Source organism: Schistocerca gregaria, chromosome 1 (assembly GCF_023897955.1).
Source record: "Schistocerca gregaria isolate iqSchGreg1 chromosome 1, iqSchGreg1.2, whole genome shotgun sequence".
Classification (NCBI taxonomy): domain Eukaryota; kingdom Metazoa; phylum Arthropoda; class Insecta; order Orthoptera; family Acrididae; genus Schistocerca; species Schistocerca gregaria.
In genome coordinates this window covers 1,106,605,732-1,106,630,564 of record NC_064920.1, presented here as the reverse complement: position 1 = coordinate 1,106,630,564, position 24,833 = coordinate 1,106,605,732, and the positions used below count along the sequence as shown (strand labels likewise).

General features: G+C 41.0%; 1 protein-coding gene across 7 annotated transcripts in view; it reads left to right on the top strand.

Moving 5' to 3' along the window:
• The window catches only part of LOC126283006 (uncharacterized), a 378,588-nt gene that overhangs the window by 208,574 nt on the left and 145,181 nt on the right, over nt 1-24,833 (top strand). The gene's annotated exons all lie outside the window — the stretch shown is intronic.

The following is a 24,833-nucleotide window of genomic DNA, read 5'->3' as shown; positions in this document are numbered from 1 at the left end:
CTCTCTCAGGCAAGGGTGTATGTGTTGTCCTTAGCGTAAGTTAGTTAAGTTAGATTAAGTAGTGTGTAAGCATAGGGACCGATGACATCAGCAGTTTGGTCCTACGGTCGCCAACTGCTATCTGAGTATGTGGTTGATTGGGTTTGCGAATGATCAGCATTGTTATAATTACTAGGGAAATCCATGGTTTCAGACTACGAGAGTGGAAATAAACGACTAACAGGAATAACAGGAAAGAAAGATTACATATTATCCCTTCGGTGTATCCACGAAAATGAAATTTTGTCAAATTTTTGGCCAGATCGCTACACTAGTAAGGGCCAGTTGCACAGTCCTCGTCTAGCAGCCATGTAAGTTCTATTCTGGAAGTAGCGCGGAAAATGATTTGTACGAACATAACAACGCCTAACCGGAGAATACTCAGGTATAGCTAAACTGGTGATTCTGGCAGGGTTAGTGAAGTTAACCGGTGAATAAGTTTTGACAAAGAGAGGAATAGTTCCAGAGCTAGTCATGACAAGATTGTTTGTTAGAACGAGGAAAGAGAAGAAACGGGGACATCACAAAAATTAGGGAAGAATATGAAGATTTCAAATTTATATAAAAATCTCGAAATATTAATTTTCGATCTCATGCTCGAGAAACTTTAGCGTATGAATGAAATGTGAAACTATTTTCTGACATCAAGCTTTTAGCTTGTAGTAGGCCTAAGAGGCCTTCGTGAATTATATTCTGTCATGTTATAAAAATGACAATTTGTGCCAAAACAGTCTCATTTATTTGGTGTGCGTTACAATGCAGTTTTAGAAAGGCCTATTTTAAAAACAAAGATTCCAAGACTTACCAAGCGGGAAAGCGCCGGCAGCAGACAGGCACATGAACAAAACACACAAACACACACACACACACACACAGAATTACAAGCTTTCGCAACCGATGGTTGCTTCTTCAGGAAGGAGAGGGAAAGATGAAAGGATGTGGGTTTTAAGGGAGAGGGTAAGGAGTCATTCCAATCCCGGGAGCGGAAAGACTTCCCTTAGGGGAAAAAAAGGACAGGTGTACACTCGCGCGCGCACACACACACACACACACACACACACACACACACACACACATCCATCCGCACATACACAGTGCCTCGGGTAGTTGACGTTCAGGTAGTTACGGACAGATAAGTGCCAATGTGGTGGCGCTCCGTCCTGCTGAAATATGAATTGTTGTGCTTCTTATTCGAGCTGAGGGAACAGCCAATTCTCTAACATCTCCAGATACTGTAGTCCAGTTACAGTAGCACCTTCGAAGAAAAAGGGACCAAAAACTTTATTGGCTGAAATGGCACAGAAAATGTTCACCTTAGGCGAGTCACGTTCATACTGAGTTGTTTCCTGCTGAACAACTGTCGTCGATTCACTTCTGCCGTACTCAATAACACAAAAAGCTTTCTGTTGAGCGGTCGCCATCTTAGCATCAACTGACGCTGACGCCTCAAGCGAACAAATGTACAACTAAATGAAACTTTATAGCTCCCTTACTTTGCCGACAGATAGTGCTTAGCTCTGCCTTTTGTCGTTGCAGAGTTTTAAATTCCTAAAGTTGTGGTATTCTTTTTGAATCATCCTGTAAAGTGACGTGCAATGGAAGAATGCTGTGTGAAGTTGGGTTGCACTGCACTCTGGCACACTTAAGACCAAATAACACATCTTACATTTCTTTGAACATATATGTTTTATGTATCAGACTCTTCAGAAAGATGTGCACTACAAAATGAACATATTTTTGAAAATTCGATATTTTTCAAATTTTTAACGCCATATCTCAAATGCTTGAGGGAGGGGAGGGGGGAGGCACTATCTTAGTATTGCTCCGGTTCTGAAATATGGTAGATCCGAGGCTGATGCGCAGAGCAGTCTGAGTTATAGTGGGGAAGTGTATAGTCTTCACGTGACCCTTGTTTACATTTAGTGATTTTGCTGTTTCCTTTTCGTATACTGCTCTCACGTCAAATGAAAACAAAATGGATTTCTGTGGCAGGGAGCTATCAAGTGAATTATAATACATTCACATAATTACAGGAGGCTAATATACATTATTAGTTTCAGATTTTATATTAATTCCACTTTTCTGACAGCCTTGCATTCATCGCTTTGTAGAACAATGAAGTTGTTTTTGTCGGTTTGCTAAATAGATTTGGTTTTTATTATTCTTCTACGCTGAGGCAGTCAATGTGTTCGAAACAAAGTGTTTAGTTTAATACTATTGGCTAATTTCAACTGCACGCTGCATTTCAAGTGCACGTTTTCGTCTTCTAGCACGTATGGCACTATGCCATAGTAAAGAATCAAAAATGAGTTAATACAGTACTGGTACTACAAGAATATTTACATCCCGCAACCCAACAAAAAACCTTAATATCAGGTCGAGGCCTATTTCATTTGGAATCTGGACATACGAATGTGCTCTTGAAGTATGCACTTCAAATGTGCCATTTTAGTATGCTTCACAAAATTCTGATGCTCTTGGAGTATCCTCTGATGTCTTTTTTCTTTTATGACATAATATAAGATTTTCTTATGTTTTGTATCTGGTGCTCTCTGACGACTATTGAAATGAGCCTATTTCTAACAGGTCGCGGGAAAATATTGCGAATGGTGATTTGAAAAGCGTTACTCTTTCGAAGTAACTTTCCTTTTGCACAAGTTGAAACACGTGCAAGAATGTACGATGAAGTTCTTAAATCACAGAGCATTTGATGACGAGTTATTTAGAAGTATTTCGAGCTCAGAACATCAGACATTCATGTCGTTATTATGAGCAAATTGATGTAGTGTTACAGGAAGCTCTCTCTATTCTGCGGTAGCTAATTTATTTGAGGAAAACTTTTGTGGACAAGTCACTGGACTCACCTAAAACTTTTACCGGCACATTTGTGTGATATTTTTTACGTGTGTTACATTTTAAGATATCTCAACATTATATGTGAAAGCTTTTCTTTTCTTGTAGCAACACTATGTATATTAATTTAAAACATTAACTTTTCCTTTTTGTGTATCTGCCCTACTTAACAGTGGTGCTGCTATTGGCTAACTAAATCACGTGTTCTGTGGTCTGAATATCTGCTGTCATCAGCTGGTGGGATCACGTGTCATGAGCTATGACTGGCTTACAAAATTGCATCACAATCTCGATTACACAGTGTTTGGTGGAATTCGAATTTACACTTACGTAATATGAAAATACGCAGGGTACATGTTGCTGCACATCAAAAATTTTTCCAAAAGTAGTTTTCTTCCCTGAGTTTCGTTTTCTAAAGTGCCGGGAAATTCTATGCCTATGTATAAAAATATAACCATTAAAAGAATTGATAAGTTTTACAGTTCCGAGAGAAATTATACAGTCATTTAATAACACGGAAAAAATGTGTTTTCATATGGAAGAAAGTGTAATTTTATCCGGAAAAAATCTGGGAATTTTTTTTTCCTTGTCACCGTTTACACCTGGAGGTCGTGGACCCCTTACAAGCTGCGGCTGTGGCATCATGCTGCATTGCATTGACGTCCATTGTAAATGGTGGCAGCAGTTCTTTCCCTAACTGAAGTGGTTCAGGGGTGCAGGGCCGCTTCTGTGCAGGTTTAGGTAATGGTGGAATGATGAGATGAGAAAGCATCTGTTGGTAGCTTAGACAAAAAAACAGGAAAGATCAGAACATTGCATTAATGCCCATGTGGCTGCATAGCCACAGCAGCCATTCCCCCTCATAGCATGCAGTGAGGAAAGTTTTTGGTGGTGGCGAGCTGACGAGTATTATACACTTGTATTTTTTTGTTCTTAGGCAGCAGTGTGGAAACGTATAAAATGCCATCGGGAAGTCAAGGTACATGGCATCTACCCTGGGTGACTATATCTACTGCTTACCGTGTCTAATGGATGAACAAAGTGAGCTCTTTTTCACACAGTCATTGTTTTTGAAATGCATGTTGGGTCCTACAAAGGAGATTTTCAGTCTCCACAAATGCTGTAATATGTGAACATGAAATATGTTCCAAAATTCTACAGCAGACTAGTGTCAGATGTATAGGCCTATAATTTTGTACACCTATTTGACAACCCTTCTTGGAAACGAAAATTACCTGTGCTATTTTCCAGTCATTAGGAATGCTTTGCACTTCTAGATATCTACAGTACACTGCTAGAAGAGTGGCAAGCTCATTCGCATACTCTGTGTAGAATCTAAATGGTATCCAGTCAGGTCCAACCTTCCTTCTGTTGAGAGATTTCAGTTGCTTTTCTTCTTCGTGGTCACTTATTTTGATATCTGGCATTTTCTCGTTCATGCTATGATTTGGAGGAGGAACTATACTGCGATTTTCTCCTGTGAAACAGTTTTGACAAAAGATATTTTGTGTTTCGTCCTATTCTGTGTCACAGTGTGCCTGGACAGATGACTTCGATCTATTTATGAATTTAACATAACACCAGGACTTCTTAGGATTTTCTGTCAAATTGGTAGACAGTATTCATTAAACACTTCACACACAGCCCTCCTTATGCTAATTTTGGCTTTGTTAAGTTTTTCTTTTTCTGTGAGACTTTGGTTACATTTAATTTGTGGTGAACCTCTCTTTTCTTGTGGTGGGTCTTCTCTATCCCTCACAATTCTACTCGGTGTGTACTTGTCTAAAGCGTGTTTTACAATGGTCTTGAATTTTGTCCATTGATGCTAAGTGTTGTAATTGCTAGAGATGAAATTTTTGTGATGACGAGTCAGGTAATATGACAACGAAAGTGCTCTAGATGTCACTGCAGACGTCATTGTAGAAGCCAAATGCAATGCAGATATCTTAACTATAAATGCAATTGAGGACTTTCAGTAAAATGCTCAAAGAAGTATGAATGACTAGAAAATGCAGACTGAAGAAAAATAAGTTGAGCACATGACATAACTGCACATTCTATAATATCCATGCTGAATGCCTAATCAGTGACATTGTAGAAGTTGTTCACATATTGTAGCCAGCATTCTGCCACATCTAATGAAGCATTGGTCTATATTATTAAGGAATTAATTATCTGCATAGATGAATAGAGTCCTCAAACCCAGCTGACATAATCTGCCTCTCTGAAAACCATGTGGCCACTGGTATAAAACTTTTAAGTGTTATAGGATTTAGGTTAGCATCTCATTTTTGTAGAACAGAAATGGAGAAAGGAGGAGTTGCCACATTCATCAGGAACTGTCATAAATTTAAGAACATAGACATTCATAAATTTTGCCTAGAACAGCATATGTAAGCATGTGCAACAGAACTAGAATTTCACAAAAAATCCTTCATAATGTTAAGTGTATATCGAGCACCTGCAGGTAACTTTAATCTGTTCACAAACCACCTTGAAGCTGTACTGGCCCATTTAACAACCAAAAACAAAGAAATAGTGGTTGCTGGTGACTTCAATGTATATTTCCTTAAAGACTCTCCCAATAAGAACTTATTTCAGGTAGTAACACTATCATTCAACTTAATTCCCACTGTGAAGTTCCCCACTAGGGTAGCCAATTGCTCACAAACAGCCATTGATAATATCTTTATAGAAAAGTCCAATGAACAAAATTATATTACAAAACCAATAGTCAATGGCCTCTCAGACCATGACCTGCAGTTCCTTCTGTTAAATGTTAATACTGAACAGAATATAAAATCTGTTAAATATGAACTCAAGAGGGTAAACAATAAGCCAAAAATTGATTATTTTAAGACACTACTTAGAGACATTCACTGGAGTGGTGTTTACAGTGCTCATGTCATGAATGAAAAATATAACACTTTTGCCAATAAAGTGCTTATCTTATTTGAACACTGTCTTCCCCAAAACTAACCAAGGTTAGAGCAAAGTGTACAAAGAAGCCATGGATTACTCAAGGAATAGAGGTGTCTTGTAAAACAAAAGGAAAACTGTATCTGTCAATCTGAAACAGTTCTGATGCTGATGCTGTAGCACATTACAAGAATATTGGGAAATATTAAAGACTGTAATACGGACATCAATGCAAATATATTACAAGGAATCGATAGTCATATCAGATAACAAAATAAAGACAATATGGGATATAGTGAAGGAGGAGACTGGTAGAACCAGACATGAAGAGGGACAAATGTCATTAAGAGTAAATGATACATTGGTGACAGATGTGTATAGTGTTGCAGAATTTTTTTTAACAATGATTTTATAAATGTTACTGAAAAGATGGGGTTGTCAGGTTTTGTAGATGCTGCTATGGAATACCTCAGACCAGACACTTCAAGTTACTTCCATAGTATGAATTTGACTCTCACTACCCCAACAGAAGCAATGTCCATCATAAAATCTTTAAAATCAAAATCATCTAGTAGGTATGATGAAATATCAACAAAGTTAATTAAAGAATGTGATTCTGAGATAAGTAACATATTAAGCTATCTGTGTAACCAGTCGTTTATCAGTGTACTATTTCTTGAATGGTTGAAATATGCTGAAGTTAAGCCACTGTTTAAGAACGGGATAAAGAAATAGCATCAAATTTACATACAATTTCACTTTTGCCAGCATTCTCAAAAATTTTAGAAAAGGTAATGTACAATCAACTTAATAACCATCTTATCAAAATAACATAATATCAAAGTCACAGTTTGGATTTATAAAGGGTTTTGACATTGAGAAGGCTATCTACACTTAAAGTGAGAATGTGCTTAATTCATTAAACAAAAAATTGCACTGAACTGGTATATTTTGTGATCTGTCAAAGACAATTGACTTTGTGATTCACAATATCCTTTTAAGTAAATTAGAATATTATGATGTAACAGGAAAGGCTGCAAAATGGTTCAAATCTTATATCTCTGGCAGGAAACAAAGGATGTTATTATGAAAGAGACATGTATTAAGCATCTGGCATCATCCAGCTGGGAACTAATTACATGTGGGGACCCACAAGGTTCCATCTTAGGGACCTTACTTTCTCTTGCGAATATCAATGACCTTTCATTAGTAATATTACCAGGTGCCAAGCTTGGTTTGTTTGCCGATGATACAAACATTGCAATAAATAGCAAATCAAGTTTAGGCTTAGAAAGATCAGCTAGTAAAATGGACATTAATCACTGGTTCATAGCCAATTCATTGTCACTAAACTTTGATAAAACACACAGCATACAGTTCAGAACTTATAAGGGATGACCTACGAGTATATGCCTAATATAAGATGGCAAGCAGATAGAAGAAGTGGACAGTGTTAAATTCTTGGGATTACAGCTTGATAATAAATTCAACTTTGAGAAGCACACCACAGAACTACTGAAGCATCTTAACAAATCTCTATTTGCAATGCGAATTGTGTCAGACATAGGGAATTAAAAAAATTAAAAAGGTGGTATACTGTGCTTACTTTCATTCCATAATGGCATATGGGATTATGTTTTGGGGTAATTCATCCAGCTAGGTCAAGCTAAGCTAAAGTTTTCAAGGCACAAAAACATGGAGTAAGAGCTATATGTGGTATGAACTCAAGAACATCCTGCAGAAGCCTGTTTAGGGAACTAGGGATACTAACTACTGCTACCCAATATATTTATTCCTTAATGAAATTTATCATTAAAAATATATCGCTGTTTCAAACCAACAGCTCAATTCATGGAATCAATACTAGAAATAAGAATAATCATCACAAGGATTTAAAGTCACTTACTCTTGTACAAAAAGGTGTGCATTATTCACGAAATCGCATTTTCAATAGCTTGCCAGCAGCCATAAAAAGCTTAACAAGAAATGAAAATCAGTAGAACCAACTGATTCAATTAAATTGTAGATTGTAAATTGTAAATAGTATTGTAGTAGTTCTGTTAAATTTTTATTTCATTATAAATAAATAAAACATTTTTTTTTTAAATTTACATTCAGTGCATTAATGCGATCTTAGTAAATGAGTGTTTGTAAAATGATTCTTTCATATAGTGTTCATTAAAAAAATCAATAATTCCAATTGGGACCTGTGGAAAGTACATTAGCTTATTTGTTTCAGTTGTAAATATTTGTCATGTATAATTGTTTTTCTGACATGTTCTACATCCTGGAGGACCTTCTCACTACGGATCAATTGGAATGAAAGTTAATCTAATCTAATCTAATCTAATCATCACTTCTTCTCGAACTTCCCACACCACTAGCATCATAATTATCTTTAGTGTTATGAAAGTATCCTTTTCTAACTGATGATAATAGTTTTACACTGCAATAGACACCAGAAAGCATATGAGCAATTCACCTTCTACGCCAGTACCACCTTTACAAAGAATTGTTTGTCATAACTTCATCTCAACCAATTATACACACACACACACACACACACACACACACACACACACACACACACATCTTTAAAAAAAATAAATAAATAAAAATAATAAAAAAAATTGCAACCCCCTCTGTTACCAGAACTCCTGAAGATAGACGTTGACTGTGGATATTGTATCACAGACAGTCCCTTTGACTGTTCAGAGATGTCACTAAATCTGCCCAAAAAACTATGCATGACCAGTGCCTATTAGATGGAGGAGGTCCAACAGCCAATCAGTTCCAGTCATTCCACCAGAAAGGAGGTACACGGCTCGTGTTGTCTGTAGTTCAAACATGCCTAGACAGTCAATATTGCAGTTCAATCATGTCTGCATTGTTACTTTGTGCCAGAAGGGCTCTCAATGAGGGAAGTGTCCATGCATCTCAGAGTGAACCAATGTGATGTTGTTCTGGCATGGAGGAGATACAGAGAGACAGGAGCTCTTGATGACATGCCTTACTCAGGCCACCCAAGGGCTACTACTGCAGTGGATGACCGCTACCTATGGATTATGGCTTGGAGGAACCGACAACAATGTCACCATATTGGATAATACCTTTTGTGCAGTCACAGGATGTCGTGTTATGACTCAAACTGTGTGCAATAGGCTGCATGATGCACAACTTCACTCCTGACATCCATGGCGAGGTCCATCACTGCAACCACGACACCATGCAGCGCAGTACAGATGGGCGCAACAACATGCCGAATGGACTGCTCAGGATTGACATCACATTCTCTTCACCGATGAGTGTCGCATATGGCTTCAACCAGATAATCGTCAGAGGTGTGTTTGGAGGCAACCTGGTCAGGCTGAACCCCTTAGACACACTCTCCAGCGAGTGCAGCAAGGTGGAGGTTCCCTGTTATTTTGCGGTGGGATTATGTGGGGCTGACGTACGCCGCTGGTGGTCATGGACAGCGCTGTAACAGCTGTACAGTACATGAATGCCATCCTCCGACCGATAATGCAACCATATTGGCAGAATATTGGCGAGGCGTCCGTCTTCGTGGTGACAATTTGTGGCCCCATTGTGCACATCTTGTGAGTGACTTCCTTCAGGATAACAAAGTCGCTCGACTAGAGTGGCCAGCCTGTTTTCCAGATGTGAGCCCTATTGAACATGCCTAGGATAGATTGCATAGAGCTGTTTATGGATGATGTGAGTCACCAACCACGCTGAAGGGTCCATGCAGAATCAATGTTGAGGAATGGGACAATCTGGACCAATAGTGCCTTGATGAATTTGTGGATAGTATGCCATGATGAATGCAGACATGCATCAGTGCAAGAGGGTGTACTACTGGCTATTAGAGGTACCTCTGAAGGTCTCGCTGTATGGTGGCACTACAAGCATTGTGTGGTTTTCATGATCAATAAAAAGGGAGGAAATGAAGTTTTTGCTGATCTCGATTCCAAATTTCTGTACAGGTTCTCGAACTCTCGGAACCGAGGTGATGCAAAACTTTTTTTGATGTGTGTATTAGCAGGCTTGATTACCAATTGCCAACCCATGTGATGCTTCATTACACAAATAGTTTCACAAATGCAGCTTCATATACACACTGCACTGTCTCTACTGGTCTCAACCAGTGTAGAAGCAAGCAAAGGTTAAATTTCACGTGGCATACTCAGCAGCCGCTGATATGTGATAGATGACTGACAGATTTGTGGATAAATGAATATTGCTACTGCAGTAAGGGACCTTTAATTGATCCCTCATGGGGTTGTGGTGTAAATGTGTGGTGTGTGAGCCCAAGTATTTTCCTTGTGAAATCTGTCTCTTGTAGCTATTGCAAAACAGCAAGATCCTACTGCCTTTCTTTGTATTCTTATCTACAACTGTATTCAGCTGTGCTGTAACAGACTTATGATCAACAATTCCCTGTTCTATACTAGCTGGATTCTTGGTTTGTTTATTACCAGAAGGAGTTCATTGGCTGAGTTGATATGTAGGTGAAGGATTAGGTGGGTGAGGGCAATGGATTGTTCAGTTTGGAACTGGTATAGGGACTGATGGAAAGAAGGATTTCAGCCAGAGATGGGAACTTTAAGTGTGAGGCCTTTGGGGGTAATGCCAAATGTCAGACAAGCCTGAGTAAATAAAATATGGAAGCGTTGTCTTTACAGCGGGACCCACCTCCTCTTCCTCAAAATCACCCTCTCCAAACTTTCCAGGAATGTCTGACTTCCAGCCTTGCCTCTCAATCCTTCTTAAGAAACCTTAATCCTACTCCCAACATCACCACTGCTGAAGCCCAAGCTATTCGTGATCTGAAGGCTGACCGATCCATCGTCATTCTTCCGGCAGACAAGGGTTCCACGACCATGGTACTTGATCGTCGGGAGTATGTGGCTGAGGGACTGCGTCAGCTTTCAGACAACACCACATACACAGTTTGCCAAGGTAATCCCATTCCTGATGTCCAGGCGGAGCTTCAAGGAATCCACAGAACCTTAGGCTCCCTACAAAACCTTTCACCTGACTCCATCAACCTCCTGACCCCACCAACACCCCGCACCCCTACCCAATCATCCCGGCCGCCCCATTGTAGCTGGTTACCAAGCCCCCACAGAACATATCTCTGCCTACATAGCTCAACACCTTCAACCTATTACATGCAGTCTCCCATCCTTCATCAAAGACACGAACCACTTTCTCGAATGCCTGGAATCCTTACCCAATCTGTTACCCCTGGAAACCATCCTTGTAACCATTGATGCCACTTCCTTCTACACAAATATTCCGCACGTCCAGGGCCTTGCTGTGATGGAGCACTTCCTTTCATGCCGATCACCTGTCACCCTACCTAAAACCTCTTTCCTCATTACCTTAGCCAGCTTCATCCTGACCCACAACTTCTTCACTTTTAAAGGCCAGACATACCAACAATTAAAGGGAACAGCCATGGGTACGGGTACCAGGGTGGCCCCCTCATACGCCAATCTATTCATGGGTTGCTTAGAGGAAGCCTTCTTGCTTACCCAGGCCTGCCAACCTAAAGTTTGGTACAGATTTATTGATGACATCTTCATGATCTGGACTCACAATGAAGAAGAACTCCAGAATTTCCTCTCCAACCTCAACTCCTTTGGTTCCATCAGATTCACCTGGTCCTACTCCAAATCCCATGCCACTTTCCTTGACGCTGACCTCCATCTGTCCAATGGCCAGCTCCACACGTCCGTCCACATCAAATCCACCAACAAGCAACAGTACCTCCATTATGACAGCTGACACCCATCCCACATCAAACGGTTCCTTCCCTACAGCCTAGGCCTTTGTGGCAAACGAATCTGCTCCAGTCTGGAATCCCTAAACCATTACACCAACAACCTGAAAACAGCTTTCGCATCCCGCAACTAGCCTCCTGACCTAGTACAGAAGCAAATAACCAGAGCCACTTCCTCATCCCTTCAAACCCAGAACCTCCCACAGAAGAACCACAAAAGTGCCCCACTTGTGACAGGATACTTTCTGGTACTGGATCAGACTCTGAATGTGGCTCTCCAGCAGGTATATGACTTCCTCAAATCCTGCCCTGAAATGAGATCCATCCTTCATGAAATCCTTCGCACTCCACCAAGAGTGTCTTTCCGCCGTCCACCTAACCTTCGTAACCTCTTAGTTCATCCCTATGAAATCCCCGAACCACCTTCCCTACCCTCTGGCTCCTACCCTTGTAACCACCCCCCGGTGTAAAACCTGTCCCATGCACCCTCCCACCACAACCTACTCCAGTCCTGTAACCCGGAAGGTGTACACGATCAAAGGCTGAGCCACATGTGAAAGCACCCACGTGATTAACCAACTGAACTGCCTATACTGTGAAGCTTTCTATGTGGGAATGACCAGCAACAAACTGTCCATTCGCATGAATGGACACAGGCAGACAGTGTTTGTTGGTAATGAGGATCACCCTGTGGCTAAAGATGCCTTCGTGCATGGTCAGCACATCTTGGCACAGTGTTAAACTGCCCGGGTTATCTGGATACTTCCCACAAACACCAACCTGTCAGAACTTCAGAGATGTGGTCTTCATCATCATCATCATCGTCATCATCATCATCATCATCATCATCATCTTCTTCTTCTTCTTCTTCTTCTTCTTCCTCTTCCTACTTCCTTCCAGGAGGTTGCCATGAAATTACTCTTTGGGCCATCTGTCTTCATCCATCATTGACATGCCAAAACATCCTAGCTGTCTTTCTTCTATTTTATCTGTAATACTATAATGGCTCCATGTCCTTAATGTTATTTCTCTATTCTTACATAGTCAAGTCAGGAAATTCTACAGGCTCTTCTGAAATGGTCCATTCCTGAAACTCTAAGTTTCTTTATATTTCTTTCCGCGAGTCCACAGCACTCACTTCCATAAATTGTTATTGGTTGCACAATGGATTTGTACAGTTTTTAACCTTTAAACTCATTTTTGAGGATCAAAATAAAGGGTTTAATTCCGTCACATGATAAGATACTCCTCAGGTACTTAAACTCTTTACACACAAGATGCCTGTCAATGTCCAGATTACTTTCCCCTTCTCTGCAACATAGATATTCCATAAATATTGCTGCTAAACCTTGTTCCTTGCCTAGGTCAACTGGGAGACAACTACAATGGTCAATAAATGAGTTTACAATTACCAAAATATGTTACAAAAATTGCTATACTTGTCGACTGCATTGACTTAGAAGCTTCTATTTTGTACACAATGAAGGGAGCAAATACATCAGTATGTGACATAAATTTTCACCCGATTACTTTACCCAGTCCTGAGAGAAAGGTGTGCTGTGTGATGGTTGAACACTACGATGGTCGATAAACAGATGACAAAGAAGTAACTTTTTCATAAGATTATTACTAGTTATTACAAATTAACACTTTTAATTCTTTCTTCTCAGAATTTTTTTCAAACCTCACTTTTTATACTCTTCCAACAACTTCCTGAGCATGTAAGATATATCCTATTCATTGTTTGCTGCAACGACCTGATCATCAGTATAGAGAATGTGTACACACACTGGTTCCCTACTTCAACTCTCATGCCCATGTATTTTCTCCACCACAGATCCAGTGCCTTCTGCACATACACTTTAAAGAGTGTGGGAAACAGACAGTACCCTCACCTCAGCCCTTAAATTATTCCATGAGTGTGAAGGATTTTATGATAGCTAGAATCATGAGAGGAATCTATACTGAGATCCACATTGATACAAAAGTTGCACATTTATTTCCCATATAGACAGATCAAACACATGGATTAAGTTGTCATGTACTTGTCTTGCAGATCAATAACTGTGGTCTGCTCCAGCCCTACCTTCTCTGAAGTTGTGAACGTCTGGAAACTGGTGATGCACCATTTTTCCAGAAAAACTCATGCACAGGAGGATTGTAGGCCATCTCAACTTCCACAGTATCTTAAGCAAAAATCTGTTTGGTTTTCGTGCCGGTCTTTGTACTGAACAGCCAATATTCTCTTTCAGCAACCAAGTTTTGGAAGCCATTAACAAAAAAATGTCTCTAGTGGGTATTCTTTTATTTTTTTATTTTTATTTTATTTTATTTTATTTTATTTTATTTTATTTTTTTTATCTTACGAAAGCCTTTAACTGTGTAAACCACCAAATTCTCTTGAAAAAGGCAGAATACTATGGTTTAGGTGACACTGTTGGCTTGTGGCTACAATCATATCTACAGGATCGGAAGCAGACTGTAATGCTAAATGGCTCTTCTGGAGAACTTGCCTCGTCTGAATGGGGCACGATAATGTGTGGTGTGCCTCAGGGCTCCATTTTGAGCTCACTACTTTTCCTCATATTTATTAATGACCTTCCTTTTTGTTCTGAGTCAAACAGCAAATTTACCCTGTTTGCCAATGATACCACAATTCTAATTGACGATTTGATTGATCATGATCTTGAACAAACTACAAATACTGTTTTTAATGACATCTTAAATTGGTTTTCCTCAAATGGTCTCTCACTCAATGCAGATAAAAATCATTATATGAGGTTCCATACATCATAAAGTAATCTCGATGAAATTAACATAAAATGTAGAGATCAACAAATACAGAAAGTTGAAGATACAAAATTCCTGGGGGCTTACATAGACAGTAAATGTAATTGGTCAGTTAACATTCTTCATCTGTGTAAAAAACTTAGCTCGGCAACATTTGCATTACGGGTAATTTCTTCAGTGGCTGAAGTTGACACCATTAAGGTTGCCTACTTTGGCTACTTCCACTCATTGATGTCATATGCTATCATATTCTGGGGGAACCAACCACTTGCTAAAAAAAGTTTTCACCATCCAAAAAAAGCAATCAGAATAATGTGTGGGGTCCATCAAAGACACTCTTGCAGGCACTTGTTTCGGGAGATAGAGAATAATGTGCGGGGTCCATCGAAGGCACTCTTGCAGGCACTTGTTTCGGAAGATAGGTATCCTAACAACTGCCTCATAGTATATTTTTTCCTTGCTGACCTTTGTGTGCAAAAATTATTCTATCTACCAAGACAACGGTTAATTCCATGGCTATAACACCAGAAACAAAAACAATCTACATTTCGAAATGAAACATCTCACTCTGGTACAAAAAGGAGTTTACTACTCCAGCATTAAGCTGTTCAATGCTCTACCAGTACATATCAAATGTGTTCATACAGAACTGCCAAAATTCAAACAAGTTCTCAAAGATTACCTGACAGAGAAATCTTTTTATACTGTGGATGAATATCTGAAAGAAAATGTATACCATCACTAAACTTATTGTGCCTAGAAGTAGTTCAATTGATTTTATTGTGCATTTCAGCATTAGCACACTTTTTGTAACAACAAATTGGCTGTACCTGTATTTCCTCTTGTAGGCCTAATATCTGATTTAACTTTCTCTTATCTTTAACCTTTATTTGAAACTCCTTTTTTCTGTTAAATGGTTGTTATGTTATCTAGCTGACATATCTATTACTGTAATTATAGTATGTCTTACTTAAACTATGTACAATTTGGCATTGAATTGCCCTTGTATTTATTGTAAGTTTAAATTGAAACCTGTGCAATTTGACACGTTCCATATCCTTGTGATTGACTCACTAACTGGATCTACAGAACAATAAATAAATAAATAAAAATAAATCTGCTGGTCCTGGTGATTGGAGCTGGACATTCAGCTGACAGCAATGCCACATGGTGGAAAGCTTGTGTAGTGGCTGTGGTGGCATCCTGTCCCACCGGTATGTTTGGTGTAGGCTATGTGTGTAAACTCCTGAACCCTTCTGTGGTTTCCTCATCCATGTTGGCTGGATTCAATCTTTTCATCGAGACCATTTTCTGTTTGCCGTGCCAATCAATGATGAACATTTTTTTGCGCCATTGACATACTCGGTACGGACCTGTGTAAGGTGGTCATTGTGGAGGCCTTATGCTGTCATCAAGGGGCCCGACTTGCGATGAGTTGCACAGATTCTTATGGATGAAAACAGGCTTCTTTCTATATAGTTGCGGTGATACTGCCTGAAGCTGAGCCAATCTGTATTGTAGTTATAAGGTGAAGGCTTCTGTCATCCCATATGTCAAGAGCTGTGTCGGTTTGGCAAAAGGAGTTCTGCTGGCAGTCCCAGTTGTTCACTATAAAGCAGTTGGACTGCTGAACAATCTAAATTGTCCTTAATTGCAGTTCATAGGCGCAAGAGAACCAACAGTAGCGTGTATGTCCATTTCTCCCTGGTACATGTTAAGGCTGTTTTAAGAATTCTATGAAACCTTTCTATCACCCCGTAGCTGACGGGGTGGTAGCTGGTGTTCTTAAATGTGTACAGTCACACAAACGTAAAAGCTCGTGAAAAGCACATATTCAAAATGCCTTCCACAGTCTGATTTTATAACATACAGCGAACCAGACCTTGCTATCTACCCTGTCACTAAGATCCATGCTACGTTTTCTGCTCCTATGTGACCTATTGGAAAGGCTTCCGGCCAAAGTGTGAATCTGTTAACCACCATCAGTACATGGTTATTTGACGTGGGCAAATGGCCCGACTAGGTCAACATGAATTTGTATGAAGCGAGTCATCGGTGTATCAGAGGTTCCTAAAACCACTGATCACATGTTGATCAGTGTTGTATTGTTGGCATCTTACGCAAGCTTGCACCCAATGGCAGCAATATCTTTCCATTCGTGGCTGCATGACTTTCCTTTGTAATAAGTCCAACAGTAGCCCACTCCCCAGGATGTGCCAAATTGTGAAAAGCATTAAAGTACGACATGTTAATGTTTGTGTGACATGAATGGCCACTGTAAATTATATGATGTGCGACACCATAAGGAAATCCTGCGTTCTTGCAAATGGACTGGTGACAGACTGAGGTTATGAGAAGTGTCTCCCTGCAACTGGTTGAAATCACTGTATGTTTCATGTTCAACTGCAAGTTATTGCCAAGGGTTAGGTTTTATCCTCATATGGCAGCACAAAAGTTAATCCACAACAAACATTGTTGCTGCCACAAATATGCTGTATGTCAGTTGTGACTTGTGATATGTACTGTGCTTTTCTGTATTGACAGGATGAGCTGAGGTCTGTTACCTTGGGAAAAAATGCCCTCAAAGGTACATTGTCAGTGAACACCATAAAATGTTTTCCTTCTTTGGAGGCTTAGGAATATTGAACGGCACCATAAATAGCATAAAGTTCCCTTTCAATAGCATTCCATTTCTGCTGCGCCATTGTGAGTAACTGCGAAAAGAATTTCAAGGGCTGTCAGATCCCACTGGCCTAGGGGTGGGGGAAGGTGATGTGCCGCCTGTGGAAGCATGCAGGGGCGTGGTGGAGATACGATGGGCTGATAGGTGCAGATTTGGGAGACTGTGCTGGGGAGGGGGGAGGAGAAAGGAAGAGGGGAGGGAGAGAAGCAGAGAAGGGGAAAAGACTAGTAGGTGTGCTGGGGGGGGGGGGGGGGCAGAAAGTGTGTATAGAGCTTCTATACCATCAGTGCACCTACTAGTCTTTTCACCTTCTATATTTCTATCCTTTCCATCTTCCTTTCCCACTCCCTCTTCTCCCCCCATCCAAGCACTGCTACCCAATTCTGCACCTAGCATTCTATCCTGTCCCCACCGCATTCCTGCATCCTTCCAAAGATAGCACAAGGTCACTCCCTACCGTTATCTGTCCCCTATCCTGCCAACACTCCTCTCCCTCCCCAACTCATGCCACCCCCTTACCAACCTCATACACCACAGCAGATTGCTGCTCGCATCAGATGCAGTCATAGTCAGGCCTGAAGGGCCAGAGACAGTAGTCTTATGTTTGTTTGTGTGTGTGTGTGTGTGTGTGTTTTCTGTTTCAGGAGTAGGTCCTTTTTATTGTGCGTGTCTGCTTCTCAATAGTGCCTCTATGTGATGACTAACAATCTGTCCCTATCACATTGTTGTTATTCCATCCTGGACTTTCCATTGTTTGAGTAAATCATATGTAAATATAGTCCTACTGCCTGATGTTCCAGGGGGGTGGCACAAAAGCACGCCCTGGAAATATGGATACTCAATTATGTCCAGTCCATGATGATTCTGTAAGCTAAGTTTTTTGATGCAACATAGTTGTGTTACTAATGGCAAATAGATGAACTTGCTTAGTGTCAGGCACAAAGTGACTTGCTGACGATGATAATGGTCACACAAAAATAACAGGTGATTTAAAATGATTTTTGCTGTCGGAGAGTCTTTGAAGCACTTTACATGCATTGACATGAGAGTTAAGTTAAGTGCCTGATATGTGTTGCATATTTTACAAGGAGGTTCATATACACATGCTTTTAAATGCCCAGTGGGTTGTGATGATCTAGAAAATTGGTATGTCTGCCTTGTATAAAGCACTTTTTTGATGTGAGATGCACGGAATCTGCTAGCTGCTAATTTTCAATATTAAATATGGGAAGCGTAAGGTGGACACACAATGCATTTGTCATCGGCCATCTGTAGTGAAAAGTGTAATTGGACCAAGCTGAGGAAAAAGACCACAAAGAGAACTGAAGATACACAGTGACAATTCTAACTGTATATTTTGCAAATATAACGACACAAGATAGTCACAAATAAGAATCTAAGAAATTCTGTAATGGCTTGATCCCATGCTTACTAGCAGAAGACATAATGAAGCAGAAAATGGTGAATGAGTTACTGTTTTTGATACTGTATTGTGAGAAGAATTAAGATTTTTTGAACCACACCTTCATTGGGGATGATATGTAAGTTCCATTTTGGAAGCTAAATAATAAGTCATGATGTTGAAGCACATGCCTACATGCATGTATCACGAAAGACCATAGCCCAAATGGTTAACCATGCCCAGGGTTTGGAGCACATTTCTTTTTGGAACAGACAAGGTGCATTGCTGATCGACCTTTTGGTGTGTGGACACTATGGAGTCATCAGTGCCAATGCAAATTATCACCCAATCAAATATGACATGTTGAGTCATGTTCTTTCTTCCACAACAATGTGCATCCCCCTATTGTGGCTGCATTCCACCGATTAATTATAGGCTGGCTGGGGAACATTGTCTCTTCTCCCACCCACTATCTTATATCTTGTCAATTTGAGTATTTAAAAATATATGGTGTTCTTTAAATTGTCCACTAGTACTTAGTTTCTGAGTGCATCTTGCAACTTGATGTGACATTTATGAAATGTTTGTGACTAAATCCTTATGTTACTGGTATTCCCATTGCATTCAGCATAAGTATGCATAGGATAGTATTTAGGATAGTATATAGGATAGTAGAATCCGACCTTGGGGAAGATCAGTTTGGATTCCGTAGAAATGTTGGAACACATGAGGCAATACTGACCCTACGACTTATCTTAGAAGCTAGATTAAGGAAGGGCAAACCTACGTTTCTAGCATTTGTAGACTTAGAGAAAGCTTTTGACAATGTTGACTGGAATACTCTCTTTCAAATTCTGAAGGTGGCAGGGGTAAAATACAGGGAGCAAAAGGCTATTTACAATTTGTACAGAAACCAGATGGCAGTTATAAGAGTCGAGGGACATGAAAGGGAAGCAGTGGTTGGGAAGGGAGTGAGACAGGGCTGTAGTCTATCCCCGATGTTATTCAATCTGTATATTGAGCAAGCAGTGAAGGAAACAAAATAAAAATTCGGAGTAGGTATTAAAATCCATGGAGAAGAAATAAAAACTTTGAGGTTCGCCGATGACATTGTAATTCTGTCAGAGACAGCAAAGGACTTGGAAGAGCAGTTGAACGGAATGGATAGTGTCTTGAAAGGGGGATATAAGATGAACATCAACAAAAGCAAAACTAAGGTAATGGAATGTAGTCGAATTAAGTCGGGTGATGTTGAGGATATTAGATTAGGAAATGAGACACTTAAAGTAGTAAAGGAGTTTTGCTATTTGGGGAGCAAAATAACTGATGATGGTCGAAGTAGAGAGGATATAAAATGTAGACTGGCAATGGCAAGGAAAGTGTTTCTGAAGAAGAGAAATTTGTTAACATCGAGTATAGATTTAAGTGTCAGGAAGACATTTCTGAAAGTATTTGTATGGAGTGTAGCCATGTATGGAAGTGAAACATGGATGATAAATAGTTTGGACAAGAAGAGAATAGAAGCTTTCGAAATGTGGTGCTACAGAAGAATGCTGAAGATTAGATGAGTAGATCACGTAACTAATGAGGAAGTATTGAATAGGATTGGGGAGAAGAGAAGTTTGTGGCACAACTTGACCAGAAGAAGGGATCGGTTGGTAGGACATGTTCTGAGGCATCAAGGGATCACCAATTTAGTATTGGAGGGCAGCGTGGAGGGTAAAAATCGTAGAGGGAGACCAAGAGATGACTACACTACGCAGATTCAGAAGGATGTAGGTTGCAGTGGGTACTGGGAGATGAAGAGGCTTGCACAGGATAGAGTAGCATAGAGAGCTGCATCAAACCAGTCTCAGAACTGAAGACCACAACAACAACAACAACAACAGTATTTATGAAGTTCAAACAATGTATGCATGAATCAAATGGTGTTTTATGTTGTCGAGAAAGTGCCAATTGCACATAATGTCATTTGGAATAAAGCATCTGCAGATTTTGAAGAAAAACATATACACAAAGGATAATTGATCTACTGTGAACCTAAGAGTTTTGATCAATAGATGTCAGTCCATAGTTCTTTGATTCATTTAAATGAAAGGATGATACACATGAAGACACTCATATTACAATTACTTCCACAATTCCCTCTGAACTCCAAATGAGGTAATGAAATGATTAAGCAGAAGTAGCAATATGAGAGAAAGAAAGTTGCTACTCATCATATAACGGAGATACTGAGCTGCAATAGGCACAATAAAAAGATTCACACAGTCATAGCTTTCGGCCATTAAGGCCTTTGTCAGCAGTACACACACACACACACACACACACACACACACACACACACACACACACACACACAAGTGCAACTTGCACACACATTTGCAGTCTCAGAGAGCTGAAACTACACTGCGAGCAGCAGCACCAGTGCATGGTGGGAGTGATGACTGGGTGGGGGTAACGAGGAGGCTGGGCCGGGGAGGGGTAGGGGTATTAAGGTGGGAGTGGTGCACAGTGAAGTGTTTCAACTTTCCTTCTCTCGTATTGCTACATTCCATCCTGGATTTTCCATTGTTTGATTTTTGCCTGATGGCTTTTCTTCGATCCTAACCCTGTGTTGTTTTCCTTTGTAACTACTTTCTTTTGTATTGCTATAGTCAATGTCCATCCTTCTTTCTTTTCTTTCCTGTGTTTCTCTTGTTGCCCTATGAACCGCACTGCACGCACTACTTATGAGCCACACTGTATCAACGGACTCGGCCGCGCTCAACAGACAGTGCCTAGAACTCGCTGATTGTTGATGCAGCATCTTATGTTCCACATTACTCCTACCAATATAATTAAGCCTATACCTTCAAACTGATCATGCTCCCTGTGTCAGTTCCCGTATTTTTACGTGTTATCTCTCGCACTTTTCCAGTACCGCACGATCTTACATCTCTAACTATGAACGTCTCCCCACCTCCCACACTTTCTCCATTCTATCCCTGTTCGCACCCACTAAATCCACCTCATCCAGTCACATCCGCCGTCCCCCTTCTCTACGCTTATACGCCAGCAAACCTATTATCCACAGTAATATACTTATGTTTATTTATTGATGGTTAGTTATTCCCTACTTTGACCTTTGTGACTTTTCGCCAATTTTAGTGAGTTTTCGCCTTCCACTATCATCGTCTTCCTCAGATTTCATATCTTTATTCCCCCTGTGCATCCATTTCGTACTCTTCACACGTATTTGGGCGTATTTTTGCATAATTTTTCGGACATAATTCTACTTGAAACTTCCTGGCAGATTAAAACTGACTTGAACTCGGGACCATTGCCATTCTGTAATTCTACTTTCTTACGTATTTTTTCGCATTTTTGCACCACAATGGATCCTTGCTCCTTCCATCTGTGTCAATACATGCAAGTTTCCTTATCTCTAGCCAGATCACAGCCCCACATACTGTTCCTGTGTTGTTGCTTTGCTCATGAAATCCTCCCTAATGGCCTTACCATCAAACCACCCATCTCTGGTTGCCACCCCTCCTTCCACAAAGACCTCCACCTGTTCAGGTTCCGCCAATCCTTAGCCCTTACCAACATAGTCCTGCAAAACCATATCAACCAAGCCCAATCCTCCTTGCAGTACCTTCTCTCCATCTGCAAAATTCTCCTTCTATGTAATCCCAAATTCCTGGAACCCATAACACACATTGAAATCTTGCCCTGCAGGAACTTGAGCAACATGCACAATGCCACCTCAAAAAGCCCTCCATCCTGCTCACTTCCTACTCCTGCGCAGAGTACCAGTGTCCACCAATTCTACAACAACCTCCAAACCTCCCCCATGCCCCCTCATAGCTGACAAACCTTGTCTTGCAGACCTACTACACTTACCTCACCCTCAGAAACTCCCTCTCACCACCACACAGAACTCAAAACCTAAACAGCCCCGCAACACAGTCATTAACCTTCCTCCAGAAGCATTAGTCCCACAAAAATATCAGTCCTTTCCAAAGGCTTCACCTTTTGCCCTACTCCCAAATTCAACCATGCAGGACTAGTTAAAGACCTTCTCTCCTTCTCCCGGAAACACTTTTTCACCACCAATCCGACCAATCAGACTCAACCAAAGGGCAACATTGAACCTTGCCTAACTCAGTTCACTCCTCCATCCAACCATGATCCACCCCCACTGCCTCCAAACCACTCCCTGTTAACTTTCCAGAATTTCTTATCCTCGAACCTTGCCTCACCATCATTCGCCAAATCCCTCAACATGCATACTAACCTTACATCTGCAAAAAGAACCGCAGTCCACCATCTAAAAACTGATCACGATCTTGTAATCCTACCTGCAGACGAATGCTCCACCACTGTAGTTTTGAACGGCAAGGATTACGTGGCAGAAGGACTCCATCAGCTGTCAGATACTTCCACCTAAAAACCATGCCACAGTAATCCCATTCCAGCAATCCAGCAGGATCTCCAGTCACTACTCAAATCCGTAGGCACATCCCAGAACCTCTCCCCAGAGTCCATCTCTCTACTTACCCCTACCACTCCCCATACTCTCCCACCTTCTACATGCTTCCTAAAGTCCATAAACCCAACCACCCAGGATGCCCCATTGTGGCCAGTTACTGTGCCCCCACTGAGAAAATCTCTGCTCTCATAGGCCAACTCCTTCAACCTATTACCCTGAACCTATAAAAGATACCAACCATTTCCTCGATCGACCCTCCACAGTTCCTCTCCCTTTACTACACGGTGCCCTGCTCATCACTATTGATACCACCTCCCTGTACACTAACATACCTAATGCCCATGGTCGTACTGCTATTGAACACTACCTTTCCAGATGCCCTATGGAGTCCAAACCAACAATCTCCTTCCTAATCTCCATGACAAACTATATCCTCACCCACAATTACTTCTCCTTTGAAGGCATTACCTACATACAAATCCGTGATACAGCTATGGGCACCTACATGGCACCATCCTATACTAACCTATTCATGGGCCATCTAGAGGAATCCTTCCTAAAAACCCAGAATCCTAAACCCCTCACCTGGTTCAGATTCATTTATGACTTCTTTTCTATCTGGATTGAAGGTGAGGACACCTTATTCACATTCCTCCAGAACCACAACTACTTCTCCTCCATTTGCTTCACTCAGTCCTACTCAACCCAACAAGCCATCTTCCTAGATGTTGACATCCACCTCAGAGATGGCTACATCAGTACCTCCATCCATATCAGACCTAATAACTACCAGCAATACCTACACTTCGACAGCTGCCACCCGTTTCATACCAAGAAGTCTCACCTGTATGGCCTAGCTATCAGTGATTGTCGCATCTGCAATGACGAGCAGTCCCTCTCTATATATGCCGAGGGTCTCACTGGAGCCTTCGCTGACCATAATTATCCTCTCATCCTTGTACAAAAACAAATCTCCTGTGCCTTATCTTTCCGGTCTCCCACCACCTCCCAAAGTCCCGCAGTCTGGCTACAGAGGAGCATTCCCCTTGTAACTCAGTACTATCTGGGACTGGAACAGCTGAATCACATTCTCCACCAGGGTTTCGATTACCTCTATTCATGCCCTGAAATGAGAAATGTCCTACCCACTGTCCGTCCCACCCCTCCTACCTTGGTATTCCGCCGTCCACTGAACGTACACAATATACTCGTCCATCCTTCCACAACCCCTGTTCCCAATCCCATGCCTCATGGCTCATACCCTGTAATAGACCTAGATGCAAGATCTGTCCCATACATCCTCCTACCACCACCTTTTCCATTCTAGTCACTAACATTACCTTTCACATCAAAGGCAGGGCTACGTGTGAAACCAGTCATGTGACCTACAAGCTAAGCTGCAACCACTGTGCTGCATTCTTATGTAGGCATGACAACCAACAAGCTGTCTGTCTGCATGAATGTCCACCGACAAACTGTGGCCAAAAAGCAAGTGGACCACCCTGTAGCTGAACACGCTGCCAAACATGATACCCCTCATCTCAATGTTGCTTCACAGCCTGTGCCATATGGCTCCTTCCCACCAACACCAGCTTTTCTGAATTGCGCAGGTGGTTTCCCTACAATACATCCTATGCTCCCATAATCCTCTTGGTCTCAAACTTTCTTAGCCACTGTCCTCACCCATCCAGTCCCCACCCTGTACCCATTCCAGCACTACACAGTTGTCATTTCACTTTTAATTTCTTTTATTTTTATTTCCTTCCTTTCCGCTACTTATCCCCTCCTCCTTCCACACCTTCTCTCCTACCCTCTGTCTAAACTGCAACACTTCACTGTCCGCCACTCCCACCATACTATCCCTCACCCTCCCCGCCCCAGCCTC